We start from the raw sequence: 12,222 nt of genomic DNA on the forward strand, positions 1-12,222 counted from the left end.
TGAGTGGGATTTCCCCCAGCACAGCACAACTCTTCTGACAAGAGGCAGCTAGAGTGTTTTGTTAAGCCATCCCAGATCTTTTGCCTGTTGACTGCGTGAGACCCCCAACAGGGGTCACTGGACACTTGATACAGGAGCATTCCCACTGGCATCAAGTTGGTGCACCTCTGGTATAGAGATCCCAGAGGAAGGCACAGGCAGCCATGTTTGCTATTCTGCAGCCTCCACTGGTGACACCTCCAGGTACAGGAGGGACCGTAGTAAATAGGGTCTGGATGGACCCTCAGCAAACCACCTCAATCCTATGGAAGGGGGGCCTGACTGTTAAAAGAAAAACAAACAGAAAGCGAAACAACATCAACAAAAAATCTCCCACAAAAACCCAATGCAAAGACCAGCAGCCTCAAAGATTGAAGCCATATAAACTCATGAAGATGAGAGAGAATCAATAAAAAAATGCTGGAAACTCAAATAGCCGGAGTGTTTCTTCTTCTCCAAATGATCCCAGCACCTCTCCAGCAAGAGCAAAGGATTGGGCAGAGGGTGATATAGATTAATTGACAGAAGTAGGCTTCAGAAGGAGGGTAGTAATGAACCTCACCGAGCTAAAGGAGCATATTCTAACCCAATGCAAAGAAGCTAAGAACCACAATAAAACATTATAGGAGCTGTTAACCAGAATAACCAGTTTAGAGAGGAGTCTAAATTACCCAATGGAGCTGAAAAACACAGCATGAAACTTCACAATGCAACCACGAATATCAATAGCTGAATTGACAAGTGGAAGAAAGAATTTCACAGCTTGATGACTCTCTTGCTGAAGTAAGATAGGCAAATGAGATTAGAGAAAAAACAATGAAACAAAACCTTCTAGAACTATGGGATTATGTAAAAAGACCAAACCTATGACTGATTGGGATACCGGAAAGAGAGAATGGAACTAAGATGGAAAACACACTTTAGGGTATCATCCAGGAGAATACCCCAACCTAACAAGACAGGCCAACATTCAAATTCAGAAAATCCAAAGAAACCTAGTGAGATACTCCATGAGAAGATTAATTCCAAGACACATAATCACCAGATTCTCCAAGGTCAAAATGAAGGAACAAATATTAAGGGCAGCCAGAGACAAAAGCCAGGTCACCTATAAAGGGAAGCCCATTAGACTAACAGTGGACCTTCTCAGCAGAAACTCTAAAAGCCAGAAGAGACTGGGGTTCAATATTCAACATGCTTAAAGAAAAAAATTTCAACCCAGAATTTCATATCCAGCCAAACTTCACTTCATTTTATAAGTGAAGAGATAAAATAAAATCCTTTAAGGCAGAAATAGATTCCTTTTCAGTTAAGCAAAAGGTTGAGGGAATTTATCACCACCATGCCTGCCTTGCAAGAGCTCCTGAATGAAGTGCTAAATATGGAAAGGAAAAACTATTACCAGTCACTGCAAAAACATACTGAAGTGCAAAGACCAATGACACCATGAAGCAACTACATCAACAACTCTGCAAAATAACCAGCTAGCATCATGATGACAGGATCAAATTCACACATAAAAATATTAACTTTAAATGTAAATGGGCTAAATGCACCAATTAAAAGACACAGAATGGCAAGCTGAATAAAGAGTCAAGACCCACTGGTGTGCTATATTTAGCAGACCCATCTCACCAGCAAAGACACACACAGGCTCATAATAAAGGGATGGAGGGAAATTTACCAAGCAAATGGAAAGCAAAAACAAAGCAGATGTTGCAATCCTAGTCTCTGATAAAACAGACTTTAAATCAATGAATATCAAAAAATGCAAAAAAGAGCATTATAGAATGGTAAAGATCAATTCAACCAGAAGAGCTAACTATTCTAAGTATATATACACCCAATACGGGAGCATCCAGATTCATAAAACAAATTCTTAGAGAACTACAAAGAGACTTCCACACAATAACAGTGGAAGACTTTAACACTCTACTGTCAATAATAAGTCATTGAAACAGGCAATTAACAAGAATATTCAGGATTTGAACTCAGCTCTGGATCAAGTGGACCTGATAGATACTACAGACCTCTCTACGCCAAAACAACAGAATATACATTCTCCTTGGTACCACATGTCACTTATTGTAAAATGAGTCACATAATTGGAAGTAAGACACTCCTCAGCAAATGCAAAAGAACTGAAATCATGACAATCTTTCAGACCACAGCACAATCAAATTAGAACTCAAGATTAGGAAACTCATTCAAAACCACACAGCTACATGGAAATTGAATAACCTGCTCCTGAATGACTCCTGGGTAAATAATGAAATTAAGGAAGAAATCAAGAAGTTCCTTGAAACCAGTGAGAACAAGGAGACAATGTACAAGAATCTCTGGGATGCAGCTAAAGCAGTATTAAGAGAGAAAGTTATAGCACTAAATGCCCACATTAAAAAGCTAGAAATATCTCAGATTGACACCCTGACATCAAAACTAAAAGAACTAGAGAACTAAGAGCAAACAAACCCCAAAGCTAGCAAGAAGACAAGAAATAACCAAGAGCTGAGTGGAACTGAAGGAGATAGAGACACAAATGACCCTTCAAAAAAATCAATAAATCCAGAAGCTGTTTTTTTAAAACATTAATAAAGTAGACAGACTGCTAGCTAGACTAATAAAGAAGAAAAGAGAGAAGAATCAAATAGATGCAATAAAAAATGATAAAGGGGATATCACCACTGATCCCACAGAAACACAAACAACCATTGGAGAATAGTATAAACACCTCTATGGAAATAAACTAGAAAATCTAGAAGAAATAGATAAATTCCTGGATACATACACCCTCCCAAGACAGAACCATGAAGAAGATGAATTTCTGAATAGACCAATAACAAGTTCTGAAATTGAAGCAGTAATAAATTGCCTACCAACCAAGAAAAAGCCCAGGACCAGGCAGATTTACAGCTGAATTCTACCGGAGGTACAAAGAGAAACTGGTACCACTTCTTTTGAAACTGTTCCAAACGATTGATAAAAAGGAATTCCAACTCATTCCATGAGGCCAGAATCATCCTGATACTGAAACCTGGCAGAGATACTACAAAAAAAGAAAGCTTCAGGGCAATATCCTTGATGAATATCGATGCAAAAATCCTCAATGAAGTACTGGCAAACTGAATCCAGCAGCACATCAAAAAACCTATTCACCACAATGAAGTTGGTTTCATCCCCAGAATGCAAAGCTGGTTCTACATGCACAAATCAATAAATATAATTCATCACATAAACAGAACTAAAGACAAAAACCACATGATTATCTCAATAGATGCAGAAAAAAACTTCAATAAAATTCAACATCCCTTCATATTAAAAACTCAATAAACTAGGGATTGATGGAACACGTCTCAAAATATTAGAGCCATTTATGACAAATCTACAGCCAATACCATACTTAATGGGCAAAAGTTGGAAGCATTCCCCTTGAAAACTGGCACAAAAAAGGATGCCTTCTCTCACCACTCCTATTCAATATAGTATTGGATGTTCTGGTCAGGGCAATCAGGCAAGAGAAAGAAATAAAGGGTATTCATATAGGAAGAGAGGAAGTCAAACTGTCTCTGTTTGCAGATGCAATTGTCCTATATCTAGAAAACTCCATTATTTCCGCCCAAAAGCTTCATAAGCTGATAAGCAACTTCAGCAAAGTCTCTTAAATCAATGTGTAAAAATCGCAAGCATTCTTATACACCAACAATAACCAAGCAGAAAGTCAAATCATGAATGAACTCCCATTCACAATTGCTACAAAGAGAATAAAACACCTAGGAATGCAGCTAACAAGGGAAGGGAAGGACCTCTTCAAGGAGAACGACAAACTACTGCTCAAGGAAATCAGAGAGGACACAAAACAAATGAAAAAAACATACCATGCTCATGGATAGGAAGAATCAATGTGATGAAAATGGCCATACTGCCCAAAGTAATTTATAGATTCAATGCTATTCCCATTAAACTACTATTGACAGTCTCACAGAATTAGAAAAAAACTACTTTAAAATTCAAATGGAACCAAAAAAGACCTCATATAGCCAAGACAATCCTAAGCAAAAAGAAAAAAGCTAGAGGGTTCAGGTTACCCAACTTCAAACTATTCTACAAGGCTAATGTAATCAAAACACCATAGTACTGGTATAAAAACAGAAACATAGACCAATGAAACAGAATAGAGATCTCAGAAATAAGACTGTACACCTACAACCATCTGATTATCAACAAATCTGACAAAAGCAATGGGGAAAGGATTCCCTACTTAATAAATGATGCTGGGAAAACTGGCTAGCCATATGCAGAAAATTGAAACTGGACCTGTTCCTGACACCTTATGCAAAAATTAACTCAAGAAGGACTAAAGACTTAAGTGTAAAACCTAAAACTATAAAAACTCTAGGATAAAATCTAGGCGATACTATTCAGGACATAGGCACAGGTAAAGATTATTATAAAGGTAATGACAAAAGCAATTGCAACAAAAACAAACATTGACAGATGGAATCTAATTCAACTAAAGAGCTTCTGCACAACAACAGAAACTATCATCAGAGTGAAAAGACAACCTACAGAATGGGAGAAAATTTTTGCAATCTACCTATCTGACCAAGGTCTAATATCCAGAATCTACAAGAAACTTAAAAAATTTTACAAGAAAAAAAAACAACCCCATTAAAAGGTAGGAAAAGGACATAAACAGTTCTCAAAAGGAGACATTTATGTGGCCAATAAACATGTAGAAACAAGCTCAACATCACTGATCACTGAAGAAATGCAAATCAAAACCACAATGAGATAACGTATCATGCCATGCCAGTCAGAATGGCGACTATTAAACAGTCAAGAAACAATAGATGCTGGTGTGGCTGTGGAGAAAACACTTTTACACTGTTGGTGGGAATATAAATTAGTTCACCCATTGTGGAAGACAGTGTGGAGATTCCCCAAAGACCTAGAAATAAAAATACCATTTGACTCAGCAATCCCATTACTTCCCATTACTGGGTATATACCCAAAGCAATATAAATCATTCTATTATAAAGATACATGCACATGTATTTTCATTACAGCACTATTTACAATAACAAACACATGGAATCAACCCAAATGCCCATCAGTGATAGACTAGATAAAGAAAATATGTTACATATATACCCAGTGGAATACTATGCAGCCATAAAAAGGAGTGGTCATATACAGGGCCATAGATAGAGCTGGAACCCAACATCCTCAGCAAATTAACTCAGAAACAGAAAAACAAACACTGTTATGTTCTCACTTACAAGTGGGAGCTGAACAATGAGAACAAATGGACCCATGGTGGGGAAAAACACACATTGGGGCCTGTCGGGGCAGTGGAGGGAGAGAGAACATCAGAATAAATAACTAATGCATGCAGGGCTTACTACCTAGGCGATGGCACATATTTACCGGTGGAACAACCCTGCACATCCTGCACATGTATCCTGGAACTTAAAATAAAATAAAATATTTAAAAAGCAATATAAATAAATAAGTAAATAGACATCAAAAGTGTTACGTAGCTACTTTTGGATACCTCAATAATTTGGTAACTGCATGCTATGTGATTCTTTTTTATAAGGTAATTGGAGAATCATACCTTCATTGTATACCGACAGTATGTAGGTGTACTAGAGAGGTCCTCTCTGAACTGTATTTGTTTAATGCTTAACAAATACATAGCTTTAAAAACATTTTCTATAACTTGGCTGATTCTCCCTAGAGGGGAAAAAATCTTATTTTCTATTGCAGATGACATATGGTCTAATGTGTGAACTAATAACTAGATTCATTAGTTTACACATTCCTGATAAGGGAAATCTAACTTTCATAATTAAGACTTTGCACAACAATTGTGTTATATTGTTATCCAGAGATAAATTCTTTCCAAACATTCCCTGTTCTGAAGCAGTTTCAAAGAGTTTTCCAAAGGTCCTTTTCCCATGCAAAGTCTTAATTTCCATTGTTTTATGAGTTTAATGTTGTCATTCTGCATAGCAATTCTCAGGAAAGCTGTGAAAAAAATTTAAAATTAGGTATTTTTGATACATTTCAGATAGTCTTGATTATCAAAGTCAGCATAAATAAAAAGATTCCTGTTAAAAATTTAAAGACAACAATATTCTTGTAGGAGTACAGTCTGTAAAAAGAAATGCTTCAGCTTTAGTGGAGTGAAGGAAGGACCTTCTTGAAAAAGAACGGTTAATGGAGTGTGTGAATAAGGTTTTTTTGTCTGTTCTAAAAATGGATTCTTCCAAATCACATCTTAGTTCAAGACTGTTTTTGAGAGAGAAAGATGCACAAACAAGAATATATGTATATTGTTTTATTCTGTATCTTAGGAGAAACAGAATAAACTACAGTATGAGTGATTCATACTAGGTGTTAGGAGAAATATCATGATAGTTTACAATAATATGCTCTGGAAGGGGTTACAGAGGAAAGAATTCAGTTATCTTTTTGTGGAGGCTCTAAAAGTAGAAGAGGACATTTAATCTGAGGGAGCTGGGACAAGTTAGTAACTCTTGTTCCATCATTTGTAAAATGGGAGAATCTCTCAGCATCCTTCTGATTTTGAAAATACTTCTGTTATACAAAGTGTATCTTTGGTTGAAGTTGCTACTCTTGGAATGGGGGAGTTTAGGTGAAACTTGGCTACTCATGAGATCTCTGCCTCCTGTTCTATGCACAGTATTTTCCCTCTCCTGGGGCTCTCTGCACCTAATAAATAAAACTGGAAGCAATAGAAGAAACTATGACTTTTTAATATTCTTATATTTAGGCCATTCTTAAGTTTTAGTTCTTTAATGAAGTTGCTGCCATCCCATCAACCCCCTACTGTATTTGTTTTTCTTTTATTTTCCAGCATCTCTGACTAAATGCAATTCACAGAGGTCTTCTGGGTCACGGGAGAGCTATCTTTCCTCAGAATCCTCAGATGACTTGAATGTATGAAGATGACCTGGCAATTCATCCTTGCTCATGGCTCTAGTGCTCCTACTAGTGAAAGCACTTAGGTGTTTGAAATGACACCAAAGAAGCTCTTTCTGAGTCAGCGTATGGGAGCAATTGGTAACAGTATAACACCTGGTGAATATCATCATCATTATTATTGGAACCCACTTTTTCTCCTATATCTATTTTGCTCATTTCCATGGAGCTAAAAGACATTGTGAATGATAAAGTAGAGTGGAACCTGACCAGTGTGGCCCCTTCAGACTATACAGGACATGAGGTTATCAGAAATTCCTTTTTATAATGCAAAAGCAGAAATGTTGAAACAAAGGTTTTGATGAATTATATTTTTAAGGCCAGACTGGTTCTCTATGTTCAAACATAAGCATGAATTAGTTCCTTCCCCAACGTATTTGTACTGTTATATACACCAGTTTATGTCTCTTAGTAGTATATGGTTCATTAAAACCAAGAAATGTGACAGTGAAACTACTGATTTTTGACCATTTACCAAAGCAACTCATCATGAAAAATAACACATTATAGCACTAACTCAGAAAAATATTGCATCATGGAGACAGTAAGGTTATTAAGAAAAAGATTTTTTTTCCTAACTTTTAAATATTAGGATGTTGTACTATGAGTTATTTCGATGTAGAAGTTAGAGAAGCAAATTCAATTTATCAGGAAAATTACCCTCATATTTTAAAGCAAGAAATGGATTAAACAAAGAGATGTTTCAGAAAAAATATGATCTCCTAAAAACAGCGCTATATAGTGTGTCTTTTTCCACCTTGACAATCTACTTTCTGTCCTTTTTGTATTCATAAGATCAAAAAAGTGGCAATAAATTGTTGCTTTTCCTAGTTGTGCCTGGATTGTGTATAGTATATGTTAGACAAACCTACTTTCTCCTGATCACAGCAAAGGGTTATAAATCTATCAGCAGAGAGATTCCCAGAGCATATGGCTCACGGGGGAAAATAGCTTGCATTTAGCCAGCTGTCCAGAGTTCAACAATGTTGGTAACATATTTCAGACCAGATAAACTAGAAAATATATTTAGAAAGTGCAAGCCAAGAAATTTACATTAATCTCTTCCATTTGATTCAAAACCATAAATTGCCATTGCACTATTTCTTAGATTAGAACTTAATTAAATCATTTCTGATCACACAAGATCTGATTGAACAGGAATAATATTCAGTATTTCAGATCTTGAGCTGATGACATCCATCTGGTTAAAACCATAACAATAAGCTTTCTGATAAGTAGTAAGTTATTCAAGTGCATATCTGACATGATTTCTGAACCTGTAAAAGTTAAAAGAGCAAGGGAAAATCCATATACATAAAATGAATCATCTGCAAATTTTCACTAGCCTTCAGACATTTAAGTAAAAATAAAACTCATTTTAAGATTCAGAGTCTATGAATTAAAAATTAGTGAGTTAGGAAAGGGCCCTGGAGATATGGCTTAGTTAGGGGCTGGGACAGGGAAAATGTAAGATGAGCCTAAAGTATCTTGTAGTACCAGGACGAAAGGAAGTACTTTTTTTTAAAAAAAGGACAAAAGAAAAGGGAAAAGAAACAAAGACGGATGTCAAAAAGATATAGTAGCCAACCTGATAGAGCTTCCAGTGGTCAAATCTGAAGAAATTTGAGCAATAAAATAAACAACTATAGCACTGAATTAAAATCTGGTGAATTTAAAATAATCCGTGAATCCATACTAATAAATAAAGGGCTGAATAAGAAATAAATGGAGGATAAGGGGCAAATCTTTCATACACAATAATCCCAAGTAATATACCTCTAGAAAGCAAAGCTTAATTCCTTTTCTCTTGAATGTGGGCTAGAGTTAATTTCACTTCCAAAGCATAGAGTATGAAAAGAAAAAATGGTAACGTTAGAGTGAAGAGACATGATAGACCCCACCTTAAGCCAGTAACATCACTAATGATAAATTATGTTGATAATATGTGCCCATTATGATATGACGTAATTAAAAAGGCACTTCACCTCTCTGGTATGTTTCCCCAAAACTCATAACCCCAATTTAATCATGAACTAACATCAGACAAACCTAAATTGAGGAGCATTCTACAAAATATCTAACCAGGCTCTTCAAACTTGAAAAAAAGAAAGACTGAGAAATTGTCACAGTCTAGAGGAGAGCAAGATGGCATGATGACTAGATGCAGTGTAGTATCCTGGAGCAGATCCTTAAACAGAAAAACAGCATTAGTGGAAAACTGATGAAATACAAATAAAGTCTGTAGTTTAGTTAACAGTGTTGTAACAAGCTTAATTTCTAAGTTTTGCCAAAGATACCATGATTATGTAAGAATTTAACATTAGAGGAAGCTGTGTGAGGTGTAATGTTGAGTTTGAATTTTCAAAAATATCTAACACTCAGTTTGTGAGCTTGCATATTCAAAATAAAGCCAGACCCCCATTTAAGGGTGTTAAAATAGCTGAGATGGGCAGATCACTTGAAGTCAGGAGTTCAAGAACAGTCTGGCCAACATGGTGAAACCCCATCTCTACTAGAAATACAAAAAAATTAGCAGGGCATGGTGGTGCACTCCTGTAATCACAGCTACTCGGGAGGCTGAGGCAGGGGAATCACCTGAAGCTGGGAGGCAGGGGTTGCAGTGAGCCGAGATCACCCCACTGCACTCCAGCCTGGGTGACAGAGTGAGACTCTGTCTTAAAAAAAAAAAAGGAATGTTAAAATAAATAGAAGATCGCTTTGTTAGAAGAACATTGTGCTCCACACAGGTCCTCCTAATGACCTTTGAGAAAGATGGGATGGCCATCTATTGATGTATTCATTCTTGCCAAGATCTTTCAGTTTTTATAAAGGGTATAAAAACTTAATCGATGAACAAAAATATGGGTATGTATGAACAAAACTTATTAGATTATTGCATTCTCGAACCTTGTCAGGAAGGAAAATAACAAATTCATTATTGCTTATGCACTAAAATTTGAATAAAAGAAATAATATTTATGGAGGATTGTTTGAAAGATATGCAGTATGTCCATTTTTCTAGGCACTTTAAACTCTAGATCTGGTTGAAATATCATCAGGTTTGTCCAATGTGTTATAGGCATCATACTAACCCTCCAGGCAATTGATTTATACTACATTCTTCTTTGATAAAATTCTGTTAACCTGAATTGAGAGCTATATAGACTAATCCATGAGGCTATCACTGTATTTTCTAGAAGAATGCTGCTAGAGTTATTATTTCTCACATTACTTCATGTAATTCAGGTGTAGGATGTTTCCCAAGTATCAACAACAGAATTAAGCATATCTTTCTTGAGAAGTTGATGGGGGATTTTGACCTTATGCATCTTTTGGATTATGAAATTGATGTGTTTCCCTTTTTGGAATGAATGCTAGAAAACTCAGGATCAAATTTGTGGTGGGCATCTAACAAGTATATATAACTTCTGAGCATGCACTCCAAACGTTAATCTCACTTTGACTTCAAACATTTTGTTATTGCTCTTTTCTTTTATCATTTATATGTATTATTTATATCATATTGTTGAGATGTGTTTATTTTTGAGAAGTTTTGAGAATGCAGATAGACAATTTTTTTTCAAGAAAATTAGAGATTAGCCTATCACTCAGATAATCATTGTTAACATATTTCAGTATAAGCATAGGAATGCTAGACTTATAGAATCATGCTGTATTTTATGTTACTACCTTTTTAAAGTCAGATTCAAGTCTTCCGTTTTGGAGAAGAGCATGTATAAAAAAAGGTATAAATAAATAAATTGATATAAAAATTTTTTAAAAACCCATTTAAGTCCTTGGTCTTATTTTGTCTTGGTTAGATCTTTTCAATTTGTAGGTTAAATAAATTCTGTTTCTGTGTCTTCATATAGGCATTGAGAATCTTAACATTTAGGAATATACCTGTAGTCACCAATTTATCTATAACCCTGAAGATATAGAACATATTTTGCCCAATGCATAATAATACAGTGACTGATCATTCAATGATTCCTTAATTAATAAGGAATTGAGCATAAGCATTCTATTTCTTTTTGTCTTAATTAGAACTTGGAACAAATTTACCTTTTCTCTCTTAATTGAAGAATGGCAACATTCATTAGGTAACTGTTGAAGTACAAGTTTTACTCAGGGGCCTCTTTAGCATTCTGCTAGTCCAAGAACTTAACTAAATGAGATCTTAGAAGTCATAACAATTTTGATACATAAGGCATTATAGAAGCATCAATGCTGTAATAATAATACTAATAAGTTTCACACCTATGTCTTTTTAAAATAGTGAAGAGAAGAGGAAAATAGAAGATAAGAATGAAATACATGGGATGTGTAAATAATTTCTATTGGAGAAATCATGATCTTAATCCTTTTAAGCATGTCTTACTAAAGAAGATCAAGGGGGAGAAGAAAAAGGAGGAGGAGGAAAAGGAGATTTTTAAATAAAGGAAAAAATAGAGACAAGCTAATGGATTTTCATGGAGAAGCGTTAAAGAGGAATAAAATAATCTCATTCAAAAAGGATGTTAAAGGCATTCTAAGGCCATGAAAAATGCTCACTGGTTCACAGTTTTGGACTGTTAGAGCTGGGAGGGCATCTTTAATCTACTTTAATCTCTCTCTCTCTCTCTCACTTCCTCCTGTTCCATTTTTCTCTCTTTCTCTGTCTCCCCATTCTTCCTCTGTCTCTTCATTCTCCTTTGGATGAGGTAATTGGGATCCAAAATGTTAATATAATCTTTCTCAAATTATACAGCTCTGGGGGCAGAGCTAAGGTTAAAAACCTAGACCTCTTGATTTCTAGCCCAATTTTCTTTTTGCTTCAGTGGATGGGGACACAAATATAGCAATGCCAAAACACAGTACACTCAAACATAAATCATGGTTAACTAAACTACTGCTGAGGTTGGGTGGCTCAAGATACCGGACTTCTGTGTGTGTCTAAATTGGGAGTACACAGTTAAAGATTTCAGCAATTACTTGTATTTCTCTCCTACTGATTTGTACATAATAAGTGATGAATAAATATAATCTATAATAAACTATTGGATTATTGTTGAATTTCTACCCAGGCTGATTCTTTAATTAGACCTTTGATGGTGGAGTTACTATGACCTTGAGCCCTTGGCTGCTTCCAACTTCTGCCGCATTCCCCATGCCAATCATGAACCCTAGATCAC

At 35.7% G+C, this 12,222-nt stretch overlaps 1 long non-coding RNA gene across 6 annotated transcripts in view; it reads left to right on the forward strand.

Annotated features, from left to right (window-relative positions):
• Window positions 1-12,022, forward strand: part of LOC112424700 (uncharacterized) — a 115,207-nt gene extending 103,185 nt beyond the window's left edge. For 5 of the 6 annotated variants that reach the window (XR_011620358.1, XR_011620357.1, XR_003015567.2 and 2 more), the window contains one exon: window positions 6,924-7,872. This is a non-coding gene — a long non-coding RNA (uncharacterized lncRNA). Of the gene's footprint in view, window positions 1-6,923; window positions 7,873-11,327 lie in introns of those variants that run through there. The other variant, XR_011620360.1, reaches the window with a different exon arrangement.
• Window positions 12,023-12,222: the final 200 nt, after the last annotated feature.

Source organism: Macaca nemestrina, chromosome 2 (assembly GCF_043159975.1).
Source record: "Macaca nemestrina isolate mMacNem1 chromosome 2, mMacNem.hap1, whole genome shotgun sequence".
Lineage (NCBI taxonomy): Eukaryota > Metazoa > Chordata > Mammalia > Primates > Cercopithecidae > Macaca > Macaca nemestrina.